Source organism: Marmota flaviventris, chromosome 8, assembly GCF_047511675.1.
Source record: "Marmota flaviventris isolate mMarFla1 chromosome 8, mMarFla1.hap1, whole genome shotgun sequence".
Lineage (NCBI taxonomy): Eukaryota > Metazoa > Chordata > Mammalia > Rodentia > Sciuridae > Marmota > Marmota flaviventris.
In genome coordinates, this window is record NC_092505.1 from 43,319,839 (window position 1) to 43,328,556 (window position 8,718).

Sequence of the window (8,718 nt, forward strand, 5' to 3'; positions counted from 1 at the left end):
CTTCACTTAGCATAATCTGCTCTAATGCCATCCATTTCCCTGTAAATTCTATGATTTTGTCATTTTTTAATGCAGAGTAATACTCCATTGTGTATAAATGCCACATTTTTTTTATCCATTCGTCTATTGAAGGGCATCTAGGTTGGTTCCACAGTCTTGCTATTGTGAACTGTGCTGCTATGAACATCGATGTAGCAGTGTCCCTGTAGCATGCTCTTTTTAGGTCTTTAGGGAATAGACCAAGAAGGGGAATAGCTGGGTCAAATGGTGGCTCCATTCCCAGCTTTCCAAGAAATCTCCATACTGCTTTCCAAATTGGCTGCACCAATCTGCAGTCCCACCAGCAATGTACAAGTGTACCCTTTTCCCCACATCCTCGCCAGCACTTGTTGTTGTTTGACTTCCTAATGGCTGCCAATCTTACTGGAGTGAGATGGTATCTTAGGGTGGTTTTGATTTGCATTTCTCTGACAGCTAGAGATGTTGAGCATTTTTTCACGTACTTGTTGATTGACTGTATGTCCTCCTCTGAGAAGTGTCTGTTCAGGTCCTTGGCCCATTTGTTGATTGGGTTGTTTGTTCTCTTATTGTCTAATTTTTTGAGTTCTTTGTATACTCTGGATATTAGGGCTCTATCTGAAGTGTGAGGAGTAAAGATTTGTTCCCAGGGTGTAGGCTCCCTATTTACCTCTCTTATTGTTTCTTTTGCTGAGAAAAAACTTTTTAGTTTGAGGAAGTCCCATTTGTTGATTCTAGTTATTAACTTTTGTGCTATGGGTGTCCTATTGAGGAATTTGGAGCCCGACCCCACCGACTGTAGATCGTAGCCAACTTTTTCTTCTATCAGACGGCGCGTCTCTGATTTGATATCAAGCTCCTTGATCCATTTTGAATTCACTTTTGTGCATGGCGAGAGAAAGGGATTCAGTTTCATTTTGTTGCATATGGATTTCCAGTTTTCCCAGCACCATTTGTTGAAGATGCTATCCTTCCTCCATTGCATGCTTTTAGCCCCTTTATCAAATATAAGATAGTTGTAGTTTTGTGGATTGGTTTCTGTGTCCTCTATTCTGTACCATTGGTCCACCCGCCTGTTTTGGTACCAGTACCATGCTGTTTTTGTTACTATTGCTCTGTAGTATAGTTTGAAGTCTGGTATCGCTATACCGCCTGATTCACACTTCCTGCTTAGCATTGTTTTTGCTATTCTGGGTCTTTTATTTTTCCATATGAATTTCATGATTGCTTTCTCTATTTCTACAAGAAATGCCATTGGGATTTTGATTGGCATTGCATTAAACCTATAGAGAACTTTTGGTAATATCGCCATTTTGATGATGTTAGTTCTGCCTATCCATGAACAGGGTATATTTTTCCATCTTCTAAGATCTTCTTCTATTTCTCTCTTTAGGGTTCTGTAGTTTTCATTGTATAAGTCTTTCACCTCTTTTGTTAGGTTGATTCCCAAGTATTTTATTTTTTTTGAAGATATTTTGAATGGAGTGGTTGTCCTCATTTCCATTTCAGAGGATTTGTCGCTGATATACAGGAATGCCTTTGATTTATGCGTGTTGATTTTATATCCTGCCACTTTGCTGAATTCATTTATTAGCTCTAATAGTTTCTTTGTAGAGCCTTTTGGGTCTGCTAGGTATAGAATCATATCATCTGCAAATAGTGATAATTTAAGTTCTTCTTTTCCTATTTTTATGCCTTTAATTTCTTTCGTCTGTCTAATTGCTCTGGCCAGTGTTTCGAGAACTATGTTGAACAGAAGTGGAGAGAGAGGGCATCCCTGTCTTGTTCCAGATTTTAGAGGGAATGCCTTCAGTTTTTCTCCATTCAGAATGATGCTAGCCTGAGGTTTAGCATAGATTGCTTTTACAATATTGAGGTATGTTCCTGTTATCCCTAGTTTTTCTAGAGTTTTGAACATAAAGGGATGCTGTACTTTGTCGAATGCTTTTTCCGCATCTATCGAGATGATCATATGGTTCTTATTTTTAAGTCTATTGATGTGGTGAATAACATTTATTGATTTCCGTATATTGAACCAGCCTTGCATCCCAGGGATGAATCCTACTTGATCATGGTGTACAATTTTTTTGATATGTTTTTGTATCCGATTCGCCAGAATTTTATTGAGGATTTTTGCATCTAGGTTCATTAGAGATATTGGTCTGTAGTTTTCTTTCTTTGAAGTGTCTTTGTCTGGTTTAGGTATCAGGGTGATGTTGGCCTCATAGAATGAATTTGGAAGTTCTCCCTCCTTTTCTATTTCCTGAAGTAGCTTGAAAAGTATTGGTATTAGTTCTTCTTTAAAGGTTTTGTAAAATTCTGCTGTATACCCATCCGGACCTGGGCTTTTCTTAGTTGGTAGTCTTTTTATGGTTTCTTCTATTTCCTCAATTGATATTGGTCTGTTTAGGTTTTCTATATCCTCCTGACTCAATCTGGGCAGATCATATGATTTAAGAAATTTATCTATGCCTTCACTATCTTCTAATTTGTTGGAGTATAAGGATTCAAAATAGTTTTTGATTATCTTCTGTATTTCTGAAGTGTCTCTTGTGATATTGCCTTTTTCATCCCGTATGCTAGTAATTTGAGTTCTCTCTCTTCTTCTCTTCGCTAGCATGGCTAAGGGTCTGTCGATTTTGTTTATTTTTTCAAAGAACCAACTTTTAGTTTTGTCAATTTTTTCAATTGTTTCTTTTGTTTCGATTTCATTAATTTCAGCTCTGATTTTAATTATTTCTTGCCTTCTACTTCTTTTGCTGTTGTTTTGCTCTTCTTTTTCAAGGATTTTGAGATGAAGTATGAGATCATTTATTTGTTGGTTTTTTCTTTTTTTAAGGAATGAACTCCAAGCAATGAATTTTCCTCTTAGAACTGCTTTCAATGTGTCCCATAGATTCCGATATGCTGTGTCTGTGTTTTCATTTATCTCTAAGAATTTTTTAATTTCCTTCTTGATGTCTTCTATAACCCATTGATCATTCAATAACCTATTGTTCATTCTCCAAGTGATGTATGCTTTTTCCTTCCTTCTTTTATCGTTGATTTTCAGTTTCATTCCATTATGATCAGATAAGATGCATGGTATTATCTCTACTCCTTTATATTGTCTAAGAGTTGCCCTGTGACATAATATATGATCTATTTTAGAGAAGGATCCATGTGCTGCTGAGAAAAAAGTGTAACTGCTTGATGTTGGGTGGTATACTCTATATATGTCAATTAGGTCTAGGTTATTAATAGTGTTATTGAGTTCTATAGTTTCCTTATTCAACTTTTGTTTGGAAGATCTGTCCAGTGGCGAGAGAGGTGTGTTGAAGTCTCCCATGATTATGGTATGGTGGTCTATTAGACTCTTGAACTTGAGAAGAGTTTGTTTGACGAACATAGCTGCACCATTGTTTGGGGCATAAATATTTATGATTGTTATGTCTTGTTGGTGTATGGTTCCCTTAAGCAGTATGTTGTGTCCCTCTTTATCTCTTTTGATTAACTTTGGCTTGAAATCTATTTTATTTGATATGAGTATGGACACTCCTGCTTGTTTCCGAAGTCCATATGAGTGATATGATTTTTCCCAACCTTTCACCTTCAGCCTATGTATGTCTTTTCCTATCAAATGCGTCTCCTGTAGGCAGCATATTGTTGGGTCTTGTTTTGTGATCCATTCTACTAGCCTGTGTCTCTTAATTGGTGAGTTTAAGCCATTAACATTTAGGGTTATTATTGAGATATGGGTTGTTCTTCCAGCCATATTTGTTTATTTCTGTTACTAAACATGGTTTGTTTTCCTCTTTGATTATTCCCCCCCCCCCTTTACTGTCCTACCTCCCACTGTTGGTTTTCATTGTTATTTTCCATTTCCTCTTCCTGTAATGCTTTGGCGAGGATGTTTTGAAGAGATGGTTTTCTAGCTGCGAATTCTTTAAACTTTTGTTTATCGTGGAAGGTTTTAATTTCATCCTCCATCCTGAAGCTTAATTTCGCTGGATACACAATTCTTGGTTGGAACCCATTTTCTTTCAGTGTTTGAAATATGTTATTCCAGGATCTTCTAGCTTTCAGAGTCTGTGTTGAAAGATCAGCTGTTATCCTGATTGGCTTACCCCTAAATGTAATCTGCTTCCTTTCTCTTGTAGCTTTTAAAATTCTCTCCTTATTCTGTATGTTGGGCATCTTCATTATAATGTGTCTAGGTGTGGATCTCTTATGATTTTGCACATTCGGTGTCCTGTAGGCTTCTAGGATTTGGGATTCTGTCTCATTCTTCAAGTCTGGGAAGTTTTCTTGTATTATTTCATTGAATAGACTGTTCATTCCTTTGGTTTGGAGCTCTGTACCTTCCTGTATCCCAATGACTCTTAAGTTTGGTCTCTTAATGTTATCCCATATTTCTTGGATGTTCTGCTCATGGTTTCTTAACAGTCTTGCTGAGCTGTCTATGTTCTTTTCCAGTTGAAATACTTTGTCTTCATTGTCTGATGTTCTATCTTCTAAGTGTTCTACTCTGCTGGTAGTATTCTCCATTGAGTTTTTAAGTTGGTTTATTGCTTCCTGCATTTCTAGGATTTCTGATTGTTTGTTTTTTATAACCTCTATCTCCCTGTATAGTTGATCCTTTGCTTCCTGGATTTGTTTGCGTAATTCGTTGTCGAAGTGATCTTTCATTGTCTGATTTTGCTCTTAATGTCTTCCTTGATACTCCAGATCATCTGAAGCATGTATATCCTGAATTCTTTATCTGACATTCCATCTGCTGCAGCTGTTACCTCTTCTAAAGTTGCGTTGACCTGCATTGCTTGTGGTCCTTTCTTTCCTTGTCTTTTCATACTGCTTGCGTATCTTTCCTGCAGGTGCGGGCGGCGGCTCTGCTCTCTCCTTATTCCAATTGGGGTGTCGTGGCTACCACGCTGGCAGGTCACTGGGCCTGTTCTGGGAGCTGGTGGCGGCTCTGTTCTGCCCCTACTCCAATTGGGGTGACAAGTGTACCACGCCGGCAGGCCACCGGGCCTGATCCGCCGGTTGGTTGCAGGTTTGCCTACCCTGCAGGCGCGGGCGGCGGCTCTACTCTGCCCCTACTCCAAATGGGGTGATGTGTCTGTCGTACCGGTAGGCCACTGGGCCTGTCCCGCTGGTCGGTCGCAGATCTGCCCACCTTTCGGGCACGGGTGGAGGCTCTGCTCTGCCCCTACTCCAATTGGGGTGTCGTGACTACCCCGCCTGCAGGTCGCTGGGCCTGTTCCTGGCACGGGCGGCGACTCTGCTCTGCCACTACTCCAATTAGGGTGGTGTTTGTACCACGCCGGCAGGCTCCTGGGCCTGATCCGCCGGTCTGTTGTAGGTCTGCCTACCTTGGAGGCGCGGGCGGCAGATCTGCCCTGCCCCTCCTACCACGCCTTCGGACCCCTGGGCCTGATCTGCAGGTTGATCACTGATCTGCTCACCCTGCGGGCACGGGTGGCAGTTCCGCTCCGCCCCCACTCCAATTGAGGTCACGTGACCACCACACCGGCAGGGCCTGATCCGGGCGTGGGAGAAGGATCTGCTCTGCCCCTACTCCAGTTGGGGTGATGTGTGTACCACACTGGCAGGCCACTGGGCCTGACCCGCCAGGCTGTCACAGGTCTGTTTACCTTGCAAGTGCGAACGGCGGCTCTGCCTTGCCCCTCCTACCACGCCCATGTACCACTGGGTCGCGGGTCTGCCCACCTTGCGGGTGCGGGTGGCGGCTCCGCTCCGCCCCCTCTCCAATTGGGGTCACACGGTCACCACGCTGGCGAGCCGCTGGGCCTGCTCCGGGCGCTGGCGGTGGCCCGGCTCCTCCCCTCTGGCTCGACGACAAATTGAGGAGACTCGGGTGACTGTGCCTCACCCCCCCTACTAGGAGACCAACTGCTTATGTCACCGCTGGTATTGATGAAGTTCCCTCCTCCGCCGCTTTCTGCAGAAATCAGATCTCTGCCATGTTGGTATCCTATGCGAATGGCAGCATTTCGTTCCCCTTGCCGGGCAACCAAAGCAACGGGTGAGTCCTGACCGGCCCTCAGCAGGACCCGGACCGAGAAGCAGTTTCCGCGGGCTCCTAGTCCCGGGCCAGGGAAGTTCCAGGAGCCGGAACTCGGCCGCTCCGTGCTCGGTGTAAGCTCCTATAAGTGTAAGCTCCAAGAAGCAGTCCCCGCGGGCTCAGTTCCGGGAGCCGGAATTCGGCTGCTTAGTGCTTGTTGTATGCTCTGATAGGAGCAGGGTCCAAGAAGCAGCCTCCGCAGGCTCAGCAGCCCTGGGCCAGGCCAGGGCGGTTCCGGGACGGTTCCGGGAGCCGGAACTCGGCCGCCCCGCGCTCGGTGTTCACTCCGATAAGATCAGGTTCTAAGAAGCACCCAGGCGCTGAACCCTAGCAATCTGTCTGCAAGCCGCAGGCGAATTGCAGCCTGAAATTACCTGTTCTATGGCTGAATGAGCTGCGGTCAGTCGAAAACAGGGGTGGTGACGTCAGTTTACCAACATGGTGGCTGCTGGCCTCCTCTGTGGTCTGACCGGTGTGGAGAACCGAGATGGACCGCTTCCTTCCCCCGTCTCGAACCCAGAATTCAGCCCTGAGTACGGTGCTTGCACGGCTGGCAGAAACTGCAGCGCTGTAACCCTGCGTCTCTATCCCAGCGCGCGCTGCAGACTCTAGCCGCGGGGCGATTTGCTGAATAAGCAGTGTTACCCTCCGTGCGACAAACCTCTCGCGTTTGAGTCCCCGTAGCCGATCCTCGTGTGATGGAAATCCTTCCTCCAGGTTCCGGAGCACCCCACTATTGCTGGAAATTCCTAACAAGATATCCTTTAGCCGTCCTGACTTGTCATACTCCCACACAGTGAAGCAGCACACGGGGGCAATGCACTCCCCTAGCCGCCATCTTCCTTCTCCTCTAAATGTGTTTTAAACGACACAATACACTGTTACTGTTTTTGCCTCAAATGAAACAAATGTCTTTTATATTTACCCACAATTTTATCATTTCCAGTGTCCTTTAGTCCTTCAAGTTTCCATAATTTCCTCTGGGGTCATTTTTCTTGTACTATTTCTAATGATGCAGTATTGCTGTCAATGAATTTTCTGTTTATCTAAAAGAGTACATTTAATTTTCCTTCATATTTTAAGTGCACTTTCTCCAGGTATGAAATTTTAAGTTGGCAGTTCTTTTCTATTCTTTTTCTTTTCTCTTTAATTTTTTTGGGTGGCAAACAATGTTTATTCAGGTTTAATATAGATTTTAAAATCTGGTCTCCTTCCAGTTGTTTCCTTCAAAATTTTGGCGTGTGGGGGGCAGGGAGTCACTTCTTGGCAGCTTCTTCCAAATCTGCCTTTTTTTGAGCAGCCAGGAATGTGACTTGCTTCCTCTAGAAAGCTACTAGCACTTCAGCACTGAGGTCCTTCATCAAAGGCATGGGGGTGAACTATGGAGGACAGGGTTACATCCTGCAGGGCAAAGGATTGAGCTTTGATCTCTTAAACATGCTTCCGGATCACCAGGCCGATCATATTTTTCCCTATCCACTACTTTCTTTTCAATCCCAAAAGCTACCTCCAAAAAGTAGGAAATAATGGTTGTCCAAATCTTGATACCAAATGTCCTGTCAGGCTTCATAAACATCTTTTAGGTAAAGGAATATCTTCTTTGATGTCCCTTGTGGTCTTTCTGAACTCTTTGCAGAACTGGTTAATACAAATGCCTTGTTGATCCAGAATGGGACCTAGTGGGGGCCCAGATGTGGCCTGCTCGGCCCACATGATGGACAGGATCAGGAGGCCAGCCTAAGACTTCTTGAGAGCCTGAGGAGTCCATCTTAGCTTTTGACAGGTGGCTTTGTTTTTCTTTTGATCCTTTAAAGATGTCATTGTCTTTGTAAAGTTTCTCATGAGAAGTCTGCCTGTTATTCACATCTTTCTTCTTCTGTCAATAAGACACTGTTTATTTCCAGATGCTTTTAAGATTGCATCTTTATGATGAGTTTAGACAAATTGATTATGATGTGTCTTGCTGTGGTTTTCTTTGAATCTATCTTGTCTGTGGTTTATTAAGTTACTAGATCTATCTATAGGCATATATTTTTCATCAAATATGAAAAATTTTGGCCATTACTTTTTTGAATTCAATCTTTCTCCTCCTCTTTTCTTTTCCTATTTCTGGGACTCTGTCAGTCACCAATTCTCTGTAAACTTTTTCAGTTTTCCCTTGCCCTCCCCTGCCATTACTTTGAATAATTTCTGTCACCATGTCTTCATGGACACTGATCTTTTCTTCTGTAGTGTCTAATTTCCTGCTAATTTAATCTGGTGACGTTTTCATTTCGAAAATTGCATTTTTCACCTGTAGATGTTCATTTGGTTCTTTTTTACATTTTCCTCTGCTTCTCTAATTATATTCTCATTTTCCTTAATGTTATTGAAAATATGTAGGATATTTATAATAGTTGCTCTAATGTTGTTGTTGGCTAATTACATTGTTTCTGAAACTTCTTCATCTGTTTGTATATATTAAGTTTTATTCTGTTTATGAGTCATGTTTTCCATTCAGTCAAAAATTGATTGAAGCTAGGCATGGTGGCACCTGCTCATAACCCCAGCTACTTGAGAGGTTTAGGCAGGAGGATTGTAAGTTTGAGACTAGCCTGGGCAACATAGCCAGCACTTGCCTAAGAATAAACAAGAAA

The 8,718-nt window shown here is 43.0% G+C and overlaps 1 pseudogene; it reads right to left on the reverse strand.

The window, feature by feature from the left end:
* Nucleotides 1-7,338: 7,338 nt before the first annotated feature.
* Nucleotides 7,339-7,903, reverse strand: LOC114105142 (large ribosomal subunit protein uL11m pseudogene; annotated as a pseudogene).
* Nucleotides 7,904-8,718: the final 815 nt, after the last annotated feature.